Genomic DNA, 15,617 nt, shown 5'->3' with positions numbered 1-15,617 from the left:
TAATATTCTCAGTGCGTAAAGTGAAATTGCTTTAGATCAGCATCAATGATTAAGAAAAGAAAACCTAATTAGATATTAAAAAAAGATCTAACAATAACGGTTTTAATCATTATTTTTTTAACATCTGTTTAAAATATGTTAGATTCTTACTTTTTATTTCATTTTATCGTTGGTCTCATCTCTCTCCAACTCTAAAATGTATACAACTTTTTTATATATAGAGAGAGAAATGTGGTATCGTAGACACTTTGGTCATCGAAAAAAAAAAATACTTATTAAGGCAGGGAGCTTTATACGAAAGAAAACACTCCAACTCTAAAATGTATACAACTTTTTTTTATATATAGAGAGAGAAATGTGGTATCGTAGACACTTTGGTCATCGAAAAAAATACTTATTAAGGCAGGGAGCTTTATAAGAAAGAAAACACTTTAAAACACAAACAGAGAAATAATCACACTTCTTCACCGTATTCAGCTTCGTCAAGCAGTGATGTATAATTCAGACTTCTCAGAGATCGTGTTGATGAACTGGCCGCTGTTGTTTCTATCTTCTATCAATATCATCCTCCTCTCTAAAACGATATAAAACTAATTTTGACAACGCTTCAATATAATTGTGATCTGTCATCTCGTTGTGAGGTATACCTTCGGGGGATTTCGATCATTCATCCGACAGATTCATCGTAGGAAGATGAAGCCGGAAGAACATGCATGATCACAATGATATGGGTATAGGAATACCAAAATATGATCTAATGAAATGACTACCATGTAGGTCTATAAACTTAACAATAATGGTTATCATCAAAACACATGTAGGTCACCTTATCTGGTGCAGACGACAAAGCTCATAGAGGTGCAAGATGGACCGAATAGTTCTATGGCGAAAGCAATTTTGTTCAAAAAAAAAAAAAATCAATGCTTAATTAACAATAGTCTCATATCAATAAAATTTGTAGGAATATCTGTCATGGTTCCTTTTTCGTGTCATGTTTCGTCTGAAATAAAAAAGAGGGTAAATATCATTAGACCTATATGGCATAACTATTAAGTCATTTTGAAAACATCGGCGGTGAAGAATAAATAAGAAAATATAACTACATCAAACGTTTTTTTTTTCTTTTTTTCTAATGACATTTCGTTTCCCTTTTATAATACAGTTGTATCTTTCTTTCAACCCTATGATATATCATGATCCCGTGTTAACGGAATCCATGCCGAATTTTTATTTCATGATTTTACAAGCAGCAGAGCAATTTAAGAAACCATCTTGGTCACCTTAGTAACAATGTTAGGAGCGACTTTGGTGTATCATCATACTCGGAAAACGACAAGAAGTGAGAGTAAGGTTTTTTTTCTTTTTTGTCGACTTTAAATAACAGTATTTGTCTAATAGTGAGAGGCAATGACAAGGTAATAAAAGACGAGATGATTCTATTTGAGAAAGCAGGAATACATCAGACATTTAATTTGCTTTTTGAGTTAATCTCACGAGAACCAGGTATATCTGGTTTGCACATTCCGCGTGGGCGCGATAAAATTTCAGTTCCCAAACTGCGTGAGGGCAACGAAAAGGTGGGGGAAGGTGTGAAAAGGGGCAGAAACTTGGGTGAAACCAGATATTCTTCCAATCTCCTGAAGGTGGCAATTTTCTGCACGTGAGATGTGTCCACCGAAAGGGGAATACCGAACAGATAACAACAACATCAACCACCGTATAAGATTATGACACAAAAAGACGTCTTCATCCGGTTATTCAAAACCAACATCTTTGAATCATTGCATTTCATGGTGTTTATGTTTTTTTAAAGGGTGTGTATAATTCTGGTTGAGGTAAGGATTTAGCTTTTAACGTTTTGCGAGATATTCAGAAACCACTCTATGAGATGTCAAAGAGCATGCAGTCCTATGGGGTATCACAAGTTTATTCGATGAAAATCGGTTTTGAAATGGCTGAGATATTCAAAAACAAAGTGAAACAAAGAGATCCTAATAAAGTTGTGGCATGTCGCTCTTATTATTAGCACTGTTTGGGATATCTCAGCCATTTGAAAACCAATTTTCATCAAATAAACGTTAAATCCTTCTTAAAATTACATGCTCTTTCATATCTAATAAGAGGCTTTTCATTATCTCACTTAGGTATGTTCAAACCATGAATCCCCACCTCAACCAGTACTGTACAGTCCCTTTAAGCATTTCATCCAAATAGCTTACATAATATTATGATTTTAACTCTAAATTGAGGAGAAAATATCTGGTACATGAATACACCACATTTTATCTAAAGATTTTCCCTAACCCAATGTGACAATACGGGATAACGAATTTCAAACAGTTGGCCGTCGGGAGAACAGAACACGCAATATATAAGATTATCGGCGGAATTTCTGGTAAGTCATAATGATAAGCATAATATCTACTGACAAAATGTTATCTTGAATTCACTTAAACTAAAGACGATTACAAAGTTAACAGGAACGCATGCACACACACACACACACACACACACACTTTGAGGAAGATATGAAGAAAGAGAGTGTCTGAGTAAAAATACTATTTTTTCTTCATTTCCCATTCTGACTTTAGAATAAATTTTGTTGTAGATATGGTTTTAGGCATCCTGTATGATAGTAATGATTATTATAAACGTTGTCAATAGTATCGATTCCTACTTACTATTTCTGCGATGAATTTGATTTGATTTCTATTTTTTTTAGCAAGTGTTCGTTTCTTCTTCTCTGTGTCAAACATTCTCTTCAAATTAGGATTTCTGAGAAACGATGGTAAGTGTGATCATTTTTAGCAAACATAATCTCTGTTGGGGCTTCAATTTCTCACGCGTTAAGGTTCCCATGTAACAGGCAGTGTTGTGAGGAAGCTTTCTCACTGAGAAAATATTTACATATGATTAGCCAGTGAATACAAAATCATCTAAGCCAAATAGTGGGGGGGGGGGAGGGGGTGTATGTATAATGAAAGCATTCAGGTGAGATTTCATGTACAGCTAACTGTCAGTTAAATGGTGCTGTTCAGAGTAAAGAGAAATTAAGGGAGTGTCTCGATATCTTGTTGTTTCTTTTAGTCGCCTGTATCGCCAAAACACTTCACCTCAACACGAATCGACAACAATTGTCGCTGACGTGTCAAGGACATGACAATTTTCAACTGAGAGATTTTTATGAACTATTAAGATGAATGTCGAAGAAGGAAAGGGAGGTGAAAATCAGGATTAAAAAGAAAATGAAGAGAGAATTATTACAACGTAATAAACAAATTATCATGTAACATTAGAAAAATGCGAAGTATTTTCAAAGTCAGCCAAACCATAACTTCAATCTACACTGTAACAAAGGGGAGGGGGTAAAGGTTGGATTTTCGACTTTCTTTTCGGTAGTGTTTAATTCGTGACCTTTGAGGGATGAGCCGTTCGACGCTTTCTACGCCACTGCCAGCACCGATCACCAACACATCAAAATGCTATTGGTCCCAATGGTCTGATCTGTCAAGTTCAACACCGATTCTCATCACCCCTCTACCTGGTCTTACTACCTTCTCCATTCTCTCGTTTATCATTATTTTCTTCTTTTTTTTGTCATGCATAAATGTATTTTCTCAAAGTTTTGCGCATATATCTCAATCAGTCTATTTCTTGCGATCGGCTTGTTTTCATATCCATTTCTTTCTCACATATACACTTTCTCTATCTCAACCAATCTCGATCTTTGCCTGTCTTTTCCTATTTGTGCAACGTTTAATCTTCTTTCTCTCCCCTTTCTCCTTTTTTTTTCCTCTGTATCTCTTCCTTGTTTTTGGTCGGAATGCTCTTCTGCAGTTCCGTTCTACTTATATATTTCTTGTTCATTTCAATATTTAATTCTGATTTGATAAATACTTATATATGATATTTAGATTTTAATAGATATTAGAAAATGATGTTTGGATCATTGCTGCTGTTATCAAACCTTATCCCTAATTGGGCTTGTAACTTTTTGTGAGATACCAAGAAAACACTGATGAAATAGTACAGAGCATACCATCTTATGAGGAATTCAAAGTTTATTTGATGAAAATCGGGTTTGGAATGACTGAAACATTGAAAAACAAAGTGAAACAAAGCGATCATAATAAAAGGTGGTCTCACACATGACTTTATTAGAATCGCTCTGTTTTGGATATCTCAGCCATTTCAAACCAATTTTCATCAAATAAACGTTGAATTCCTCGTAGAATTACATGCTCTTTCATATTTCACAAGAGGTTTCTGATGATCTCACCAATTAAATGTTAGAAACCTAAAATTAGGTCTCAACCAAAACTATACGATCCCTTTAAAGGGAATAAAAAATTTCCCCTTTGGAACGAATTCCCATTAGTAAAGATACCTTATTTTTAGACGTTTATTCTCCATATGGATGCTTTTAAACTTATATATGTGACCGTGCATCACAAAACAAACAAAAAGTTGCATCCCTTGATTTTACTTGAGACTTAAGAAAGGTGAAACGGGTCAACCAAGTCAATTTTGAGTTTTCCATATTTTCTGAAAGAGCTTTTCTTCTTCTACATTATTCTTCAGTTTGGGGTCATAAAAAGAATGGGAAAGTGGATTATCAGCAGTTTTTCTACAACCCCTTATTTGGTAGATTAGTGTGATCAGGTTTTTCTTGAGGCCCCTTTTCATTTCTTGAAAATCCTTTGCAAACTCTTCACTTTCAACTCTAATACCTTTTGAAAGGATAATGCTACTGCTTTGAAAGTTGACATTCATCAAGGACAAAATTAATGTGTTAGTTGACCATGCTCAATTTCAGCTTAGTCTGATAATCCCTTCATTGTTGATGCTACAGTGGTTTATATCATGTGTTTTTTTTTTTCCCATTCATGGCACAGGTTGCACAGCTTAGTAAGGATTAAGCGCATAAATAGACCCTGTACTTCAGAGCCTCTTTTGTCAGTTCAAACTTTTCCAGAGCGTGGGCTTTCTTTCCAGTATTTATGTAGGTTAAGAAAATCCGTTTGAATTAAGTTATACATTATTCTAAAGCTTAGAGTCTGCTCTTTCAGAATCTGCCCTTAACTAAAAATCCATGTCTGGCATGTCTGGCGACTTTTTGTTTGTTTTGTGGTGCAGGGTCACATATAGAGTATATATAGTATATCCCTAGTTGGCACCTTAGGGAGACATATTGGGGGGAAGTGTCTTCATTAGGGAGACAACTGGTCATTAAGGAGACAATTTTCGTGTCTCCATTGCGTAAACTGCCATTGAACATGTATATGATAAATTTGCCTATGAAACAAACGGAAATGTCTTACAAATGACCCATCTAGGAGTATATATATATATATATATATATATATATATATATATATATAGTATTGTGTGTGTGTGTGTGTGCTAGTTATTTTTTTTTTCTATAAATTGGGAAAATCTATTAATGGTTCGTGATCATTGAGATTCAAATGTCACAGGTCAGGAAATCATGGTTTGGTGACTTTAATTAGTCGTTTGCAATGATGAGTGGCAGTTTGAATACATGTAATGTCATTTCATTGTTAGTCTCATTCGGGCACTTTGTAGCATACGTTTCAAGACACTCAGATAATCACAGAAGTAATTGATGTAACTTCAATCACCTTAATGTACATTTACCTTACGTTTACCTCAATACCTTACCTTCCCTTACCTCGACTTTATCATTGGGCGGCGTGGTGGCTCAGTTGGTAACGTACTTGCCCTTCAATCGAGTGGCTCCCGTTCGGACGCGGGTTCGAATCCCGGTGAGTTTTGCTGATCAATGTGTGTTATCATGCTGTTCTCTCAAGTAGAGGCAGAACATTTTGTCCCCCGGATAGGACATAAAATGGAGGCCCGTGTGTGTGAGAGAGTCACAATCTATGCATGTAAAGGATTCCGTGTCATTCACGCATTGCAAAGAGCAGGAGGCACAGCCCAGTGAAGTTGTATAAACAACTGGACCCAAAAGAAAACCAAGCAGTGCAGATGAATATGAGATACCCAGCCCTCTTGTTAGATGGAAAATGAAAAATAAAGAAAATAAAACCTCATGCTAAAGAATTCTGTAGTTTTATCTTTTACATCTAACGCTGTCATATGCAGGCATGTTAGCAATGCTAGGTCATATTTATATGCATATAACACTATTCTTTAAGCGCTTGACACACATTTTACAACAATTAATGCCTTACACGTAGGTTGTCAAAAGAATCAAGGGGATCAAGGGAAACTACTTATTGTAAGGAATAATTAATTTCAAAGTGCCCCAGCTTATGAGGTGAAGAATCGGTTGTCATTATCATGATTATGCTCATGTGTTTACACGACAAATGTACCCTGATGAATTGTAATGATGATCGAAGAGCTGATTTATAAGTTCTGCAATTTAAAAGAAAGAGATTGCTCTGAATTTTAAGACACCTGATTATTATCTTAAATGCTCTGTATGTAGATAAGGAAGTATGCAAAATCCCCATGGTCGACTTTTTTACATCTATTGCCACGACTGAAGCTTCCTACATATTATTCTCTCGGGACCGTCTCATGAAATGTCATGTTTGGATTTACTGGAGCGAAATGATTATCTTTGAGGTTCTAGATGTTTAGCTTTATGAAACTTGCCAGTATTGCATTGCATCCCTTGACGCTATATCACAATATATAATTACAACTTGACAGTAATAGAGGTGAACTGCGGGTCAAGGATGTAGCTGAAAATATTCAAGTAGTACACTTTGCATAAATAAAATTAAATTAAGATTAAAGCAACAATCATGGATTTTTTTTACACGTTATTAGACTTATTATGAGTTTTCAAAAGATATCAATATAACAAAGATATTTTAGATAATATGAAGATGGCTGTAAAGTGTAAAGTAAAGAGCCAAGGAAGAATATATTGATCAATTGATGGGGATATATGGCACCCCCGGTCGCCCCTGTTTAACCTTTCAATTAGTGAATGCTAACAGGTGGCAATTATTTTCAAGACATTTAAAGGGCCCTGAAATCCAAATGCATGTTGATTTGTGTTGATTTATGATACCCTCAACATCATTTTTGCGGTGAAATGAATATCTAGAAACATTTCATATATTTTTACCGATTTTTTCTTCTATTTTTCTTCAGATTACTTGAGAACGCCCGCAAAAAATCCTTCCAAACCAATATTCCTCAGATGACCTCATCTTTCAATCATTGCTAAGGTACTGATATGTTTAACAATGACATTGGAGTGCACCTTCCCCTCGACTCAGCATAACTTGCATCTTTCCTCGCCATGTCTTTTGTTTGTTACATTAATATCACAGAAACATGCAAGTTATGCTGAGTCGAGGGGCAGGTGCATTCCAATGTCTTTTGTTAAACATTTCAGTACTTTAGCAATGATTGACAGATGAAGTCATCTGAGGAATATTGGTTTTGGATGGATTTTTTTAAAAATCATTTTCATTTCATTTATTTTCCACATCCTGATAAAAGGCATTTACCAAAAAAAAAAAAAAAATACAGGAACGATAAATTAGAAGAACATTGGGACAATACAGGAAAAAATGTCCAACCTACAACAATTTCACAACAGACAAACACAACATAAAAGCAGTTATTTCAGTTTGTGGGGTGATCAACATAGACCGTTGGTCTTTCTATGGCTGATCCCAAATATTACAGCAAAGAATAATTACATTGATGCAATACACACAAGAAAACTATACTACAGAGTGTACACAATACATATAATTTCAATTTTATTTTCGTATTTCTCGATGGAAAGTACATAAAATATAACAAAATATAATACGGAATGTCCAGCTTGGATATATACAAAAAAAGAAATAGGAATACAAACATATTACATAGCGGTCGATGTGTCATTTTCAATCAATGTAAAAAATGCAAAGAGAAATACGATGGAACCTACTAAAAAGCAAAGCTTGTTCAGTGTAGGTCCCAACAAAGCCTAGTGTGGAGAATAGGATGAGGAGCACGGGTGCAAATAAAGACCAAACTAAGGATAAACAAAAGAGAATGACTATGGGGGTATAGAAGATTCTTCTGACATAAATTTATGTGTGTCATAAAGTGAGAACAAGTCACCACATGCTGCATAAGAAGGCAAGAGAGTCATCAAAGTGTGGTACTTATACACTGAGTAAAACTTGAAATTTATAGTATATCTTTATGAACAATAAAGAATTTGTAACTTCTGAAAGTGTATCTTGGAATGTAGTATTTAAAATTTGGGATATGCAATCTATTCATCTGTTTAGTATTATTCTTATTTTGGATGAAGGAAATATCAAGAAACTTTGGCAAGATGTTGTTCATATATGTGTATATGAAAACAGCGAGAAAGAATTTGTTCATATCAAATATCGGTAATAAGTTATATTCGTTGAATAACGGACCTGTGTGGCTAAAAAATGGTCTATTACTAATCATACGGATTGCACGTTTTTGTAAAATAAAAATACGCTCTAAGAGATACTTTGCACAATTTCCCCATATTATGTTACAGTAAGATAAATGAGGCATAATCAAGGTGTGATATAACTTGACAAGAATTTCAGAAGGTACGATTGCACGTATACTATTGATTGCACCTATTTGCTCTGGAGACTTAACAGCATACTTCATTGACATGATGTCTCCATATTAAGTGATCATCTATGATAACTCCAAGAAATTTGGTAAAACGAACAACTGGAATTTTAAAATCAGCAATCTTAAAGAGATCGTATAGTTTTGGTTGAGACCTAATTTCAGGTTTCTAACATTATTTGGTGAGATAATGAGAAACATCTAATGAAATATGACAGAGCATGTAATTCTATGAGGAATTCAACGTTTATTTGATGAAAATTAGTTCTGAAATGACTGAGATATCCAAAAAAGAGTGATTCTGATAAAGTGTGGGACCCACACTTTATTACAATCGCTTTGTTTTACTTTGTTTTTGGATATTTCAGTCATTCCAAACCCGATTTTCATCAAATAAACTTTGAATTCCTCTTAAAATGGTGCGCTCTGTGCTATATCATAAGTGTTTTCTTGGTATCTCGCAAAAAGTTAAAAGCCCATTTCTCATCTTCACCAATACTGTACCATCTCTTTAACATCAAAATCATCAGTGTTTACTACTTAATTTCTTGGTTTAAATATCATACATGATGTTTTGTACAAGTGCATTTAATTTCAGTATTGGTTATGAACCACTGATTACCTCTCTCAACTTAAGATTGCACTGATACTTTGTATATCTTCACATGAAATAAAAAGAAATTGTATCGTCTGCATAAGAGATCAACCTCAAATATTTGTTAGCATGCTGTAAGTCATTTATGTAAAGAATAAAAAGTAATGGACCTAAAAACAACCCCTGGGGTACACCGATATTCACAGTCACACGGGGAGAAGAAAAAAAAAATTGATGTTGCATATTGCACACGATTTGAAAGATAACTCTTAAACAAATTAAAATCTGTACCTCTTATTCCATAAAACCGCAGTTTACTCAACAATATGGTGTGGTCAATGCAATCAAAAGCCTTTGACATATGAAAAATATTCCTACTAATAGGTTTTTATTCTCGATGGAAGTTGTAATTTTGTCAATAAAATTTAATAATGCCATATAAGTGTTTTTGTATTTGAGTATTTTTGTCGAAATCCAAATTGTTTGTTGAATAATATATTATTTTGGGAGAGGTAAGACATAAGACGAGTATGAACAAGTTTCTCAAATATTTTGGAAAACACAGATAGAATAGAAATTGTTCTATAATTTGATAATACACTCTTCTCTCCTTTTTATATATTGGTATAACTTTGGCTACTTTTAAATCATCTGGAAATATACCCTTTTTTAATAGAAAAATTGAATATATGACACAACGGTGTTAAAAAATAATATATTGACTTCTTTACAACCGAAGGATCAATGTCATCAAATCCAGGACTCTTATTTGTTTTCAATTCCCGCACAAATTTAACTATTTCGTCTGTATGGATAGGCTTCAAGAAAAAAGAATGAGCAAATGATATGTGGCAAAAATTGCATAGAATTTGTGTCAGGTTCAGGTAAACTGTGTGGACCCTATATTACTAAAAGATATATTGAATGTATTGACAACAGTTTGAGGGTCAGATATAACTTCACCATCATGTTCAATTTCCAGGTTTTGCCCATCAGTCCTGGTTCTATTCAAACAGTATTTATCAATCGCTATGTACCTTTTATATCATTACGTACATTCTCAACATATCACTATAATACTCTCTCTTATACGCAAACGAACTGCACTTTTTACCATATTTCTATATTTAACATTTTTGTTGCCATTCCCAAGTAATCTGAAGAAAAATAGAAGAAAAATCGTTAAAAATATATGGAATGTTTCTAGATATTAGTTTCACCGCGAAAGTGATGTTGAGTGTATCATAAATCAACACAAATCAACATGCATTTGGATTTCAGGGGCCCACAAACACACACACACACACACACTCTCTCTCTCTCTCTCTTGCTCATTTTCAATCTCTCCCTCTCTTTCTCTCACTCTTTTCTATGCACTTTTTGTGACATCATAGATTTTTTCAATAAGCACAATGACTCTCCTAACATCACATTTAGATGCCATCTAGATAACGATACGACATGATTTCGAAATGGATGCAGTGTCTAATATGATTAGATATGCACAAAAGATAATTGGTTTCATCGCACTCACGTCGCTTTAACATGTGATCGTTAGAAGAAAAAAAAAATAAAGAAAGATAGCGCGCATATACGTCAAACACTGCTGACGACACCACGAACGAAACAAAACAAAAACAACCGCTTACGGAAAAATTCATCAAAACAGTGGGATATTTGCATTTTTTCACAATACAGAAAGATTGATGTGCTTTGATGGCAACTGAAATCATTACCCATTATTTCGATATGAAGAGCCTTATACTAAAAGAAAAAAAAAACAATTTTGATTCAACGATGCTATTCGATGATGAATTTACAGAGTATTCCTCTCCATCAAACATGTATCATATCTTCAATTATGTGCATATATATACACACACATGTTCTTCCTCTCTCTTTCATATCAAACCACACACACACACACACGAACACACACACACACACACAAATAGAAAAAAAAAATGTCAGGCAGACCCGATACTATTGTTTCCCGGGCAGGCGCTATCAAATAAAGTCACTTGAAAATCATTATCATACTTGCTGATTATGTGTGTGTGTTTGTGTGTTCGTTTTTTTTTTTTTTTTCCTGCATGCTTTTTGATTTCTCCAGTATTTGGTTCACGCAACAATAACTTTCTAATCCTTTTTCCTCTTGCCTCGTTAGCTTTATTACCACCCTTTTTTAATCCTCTTCGAATGACGGTGTCAAATTGAGCCCGATATGGGAGCAGAACGTTTCGAATTCTCAATGATTATTACAAAGCACCGTATCAGGGCAATTACCCCCCCCCCCCCCCGGATTTATACTGGTTAGTGATAAGTTGAGAGTAAAGACTAGGGGTTAGGGTTATGATTAGATTCAGGATTAGGATTAGGATTAGGGTCAGGTGAAGGGTCCGAATAATTGCCCAGGGGGTAATTGCCCTAGACCCACAAAAGCACAGCTATGATAACGTACGTCTCCTCTTTTTCAGAGATCAATAAACGCGAACTCCAAATACCGGTAAGTTTAATCCAATTTATTAAACAAAATTTACCTTTGAGAAGATCATACAATAATAGTTTATGGTGTAAAACAAGCATATAGTCAAGGTAGAGCATATCTAGAAAAATGATGCTTGATTTTATACTTCGAATCAAATCCGAGGTTTAAATTTTGAACAGTCCATTGCCTGAAACAAACCTAAAGTAGACAAGCCTTGCATATGGTCGTATTAGGCCCCGCTCATTATTCAAAGATGTGTCACGCACACTCACGCATAATCAATGAACTAGTTTAAACCTACATTGCATGTGACTTCCGGCATATTATGCTTGTAAACGCCTATATGCTCAACACGTTTATGACCAACAAAACAAAGGGAATTCTGACACTTATTGTCTGAGAGATGAGATGTGTTCACGATGAAACAAACAACCAGACAGATAATCTGTGATTACGTGTTCCTTTCAGAAACAACGACAAAATATAAAAACATAACTATTCTACCAGGAAATTGGTGTACATTGTTGTAAACATGCTGAATAGTATTATTATAATGTCATGGTCAGCGTGTATATCTTATACAAGGACAGGAAAAGTCAAGCACAAAATGCACAAATGGAAATACGTGAAGCGACGTCAGCGTTGTAGAAAAAAAAAATCAACGACAGGAAATGAAATCACGCAGCAACAACAACAAAAGAAAACTGTCACCAGAAATAATCACGAGTCTTCTCACGCAGAGAAGCTAGCCTTTTGAGATGATTAAAAGCGGTCACGCTACAAGCGCTAACGAAGCCAAGATAATGAATTCCCTGTGAGCAGCATTCATTATCCACGTACAATTGGAGTTGTTCTAGAGAACCGAGCACAAATGATCAATCGTTTCTAATACGACTATTCTGGTTGCTCTCCTTTTCCTCTGCATGTATATGGGCTGCTCTACCGTAACAGTTTTGGTGCTTCCTTATTTTTTTTTTTTAAGGCAACGCCATTCAACGGTGTGAGGACACATAATCTGTCTGTCTGGATGTGGGTGTGTGCGTGTGTGGGTAGGTGTGTCTCTCTATTCCCATATTCTCTCTTCAATACAATAATAGCAGTCTATTCTCGGTTTTGCTCCTTGTTCTAGGAACTGTTTGCTTATACCACGGTAATAATCATTCGTCAAAAGTAAAGTTTTTTTTTTTTCTCCCAGTCACCCATGTTAGTTTATCGAAACACAGTCGCATAAATCCGATTTGTGTTTGTCGACTATCTGCCAAGTGCTGGATATAAATTGGGCTTGCCCTGTACCATCCAATAAGCGAAGATCGTCGGATTATTAAAGGTACACTATGTTCAGACATTCGATACTCATGATTCTTTCAAACTTTTGTCACGAGGTTAAGAGGCCTTATATGAATTATAATGATCATGGCCAAAGAAGTTCGTGTGAACGGTTACAGACATAAAAACAAAAAAGAACAAATTGTTCCTTGGCTGGCATGGAATGAACGTATAATGAATGTATTTTAATTGAAATAACGAGGGTAGCCGCTAGAGAAAACGAGATTTAGAGTAGTCGACATTTTCGAATTTAATTCAATTTACTTACTTAATTGTCCATTTCGAAATTTCATTTGTTTCAGTTCCTACACGCAAGAAAGGACCAAAAATGTAATCACAAATCAAACCATATTCATAATCTGATAAACAATAATGTATTTGACATATAACATACAACATACAACAGACATGTTAATGACCCCAACATCCAACCGACAATTTGGCACATTATCGAAAATGTTGGTTTTGAAAATCATTTTGGATGCTTTCTTCTTTTTTTTCAAAATATATCTTTGAATTATTGGGCAGTAAAACGTGCTGAAATTTCTCATTTTCATTGTCATTGTAAAGTTCAGAGTGTACATAACATCGCACTCATTGCTCCAGCAAGCCCAACAGCTTTTTTTTTTCTCTCTCTTTTTTTTTTTTTTTTTTTTTTCATGTTATCAGAGCAATGTGACGACGGGTCAGATGAATTAAAGGCGGCGAGCTGGTTCAGTCGGTAGCCTATCTACCTTGCAAGGTTCGAAGCCCAGTGAGTTTTTGCTGAGCAGTTGTGGGTGTTATCATCACGCTGCCCCCTCCAGCAGGAGCAAAACACTCTGTCCCTCGGAAAGGACATATCATGGAGGGAGGTCCCCTGTGTGAGAGAGTCACAACCCACGCACGTAAAAGATCCCACTTCACTCATTCATCGCAAAGAACAGGGTGACCAAACCCGATGAAGTTGTCCGCCCCAAATATACATAATTCACACACCTAGTCCCCATGGAAGATCAGGAGTATTATGATAATCCGGCTAAATATGGTTTTCAACCAGCCGTTTTGTCTTGTACTGAAAACAAACAGTTCGTGTGTTATCAAAACATTCACATTATAATGTATATATATTGAAACAAAGAAAGGGAAATCTGACCAGAAACAAATGATAAATCGTGACAACCTTGAGCAAATAAAATGGGTTTTCATCGGAATTCGAACCCGAGACCTCCGGATTGCTAGATCGGTGCTCAACCGATTGATCTACAAAAAGCCCTAGTTCCGTGCTCGTCCCATAACCGTTGATTCTCCTTGCTTGCGTGGTCAGAAGCCCGAGTGTATATGTGACCCTGCATCACAATTCCAACAAAAAGTCGCCAGATATACGTGTAGATTTTTAGTTAAAGGACAAGTTCACCTTCATTAACGTAAGGATTGAGAGAATGCAGCAATATTAGTAGAACACATCAGTGAAAGTTTGAGAAAATTTGACAATCGATGCAAAAGTTATGAATTTTTAAAATTTTTGTGTTGCAACTGCTGGGTGAGGAGACTACTGGGGCTCGTGATGTCATATGAGTACAACAGTATAAAGAAAATGTAAAGAAAATTCAACATATTTTCACTTTTCTCGCATAATAAAAGAGCACTTGACTTGTCGCTTTCTAAAGGCAATGGGAATAATATTACCCATAACATATATCAGTAACGAGTCAAGGAAATGTGTACTTCTTTCAAAAGATGAAATTGTGTGAAATTCTCTTTATATTTTCCTTATATTGTTGTACGCATGTGACATCATACACTGCAGTATTCTTCTCATCCAGCGGTGACTGCACAAAAACTTCAAAAATTCATAACTTTTGAACGGATTGTCCGATTTTCCTCAAACTTTCAATGATGTGTTTTAGTAATATTGCTACATTCTCTCAATCCTTATGTTAATGAAGGTAAACTTGTCCTTTAAGGGCAGATTCTGAAAGAGCAGACTATACGCTTTAAAATGATGTATTACTCAACTCACATGGACTCCTCTAACCTATACAATACTGGAAAGAAAGCATACACTCTGGAAAAGTGTGGACGGAGAAAAGAGGCTCTGAAGTACAGGGTCTATTCAACTTTTTAATCTTTACCTAGCCGTGCTTGCTGTGTGATGAAAGGGACAAAACACAGAATGTAAACCATCGGAGCAACAACATTGAAGGGATTATTAAATCAAGCTGAATTTGGACATGCTTTTTAGCACATTCTGTCCATGATTAATGCCAACTTTCAAAGCAGTTGTTTGTAGCATTATCCATCCAAAAGTTATTAGACTTGAAAGTGAAGAGTGTGCAAACGACCTCAAGAAATGAAACGGGGCCTCTAAGATATAACTGATCATTCTACTCTCCCCAAAAAAAGGATTGTAGAAAAACTGCTGAAAACACACTTTCTCATTCATGTTATGATCCTAAACTAGAGAATAATGTAGAAGAAGGATATCTCTTTCAGACAATACTGAAAAACTCAACATTGACTCAGTTGACCCATTCCATCTTTTTTTGAGTCCTCATGTAAAATCAAACGCTGCGACGTTTTGTTTGTTTTGTGATGCACGGT

This window comes from Diadema setosum, chromosome 12 (assembly GCF_964275005.1).
Source record: "Diadema setosum chromosome 12, eeDiaSeto1, whole genome shotgun sequence".
NCBI lineage: Eukaryota > Metazoa > Echinodermata > Echinoidea > Diadematoida > Diadematidae > Diadema > Diadema setosum.
This window is presented reverse-complemented; position numbering follows the sequence as displayed.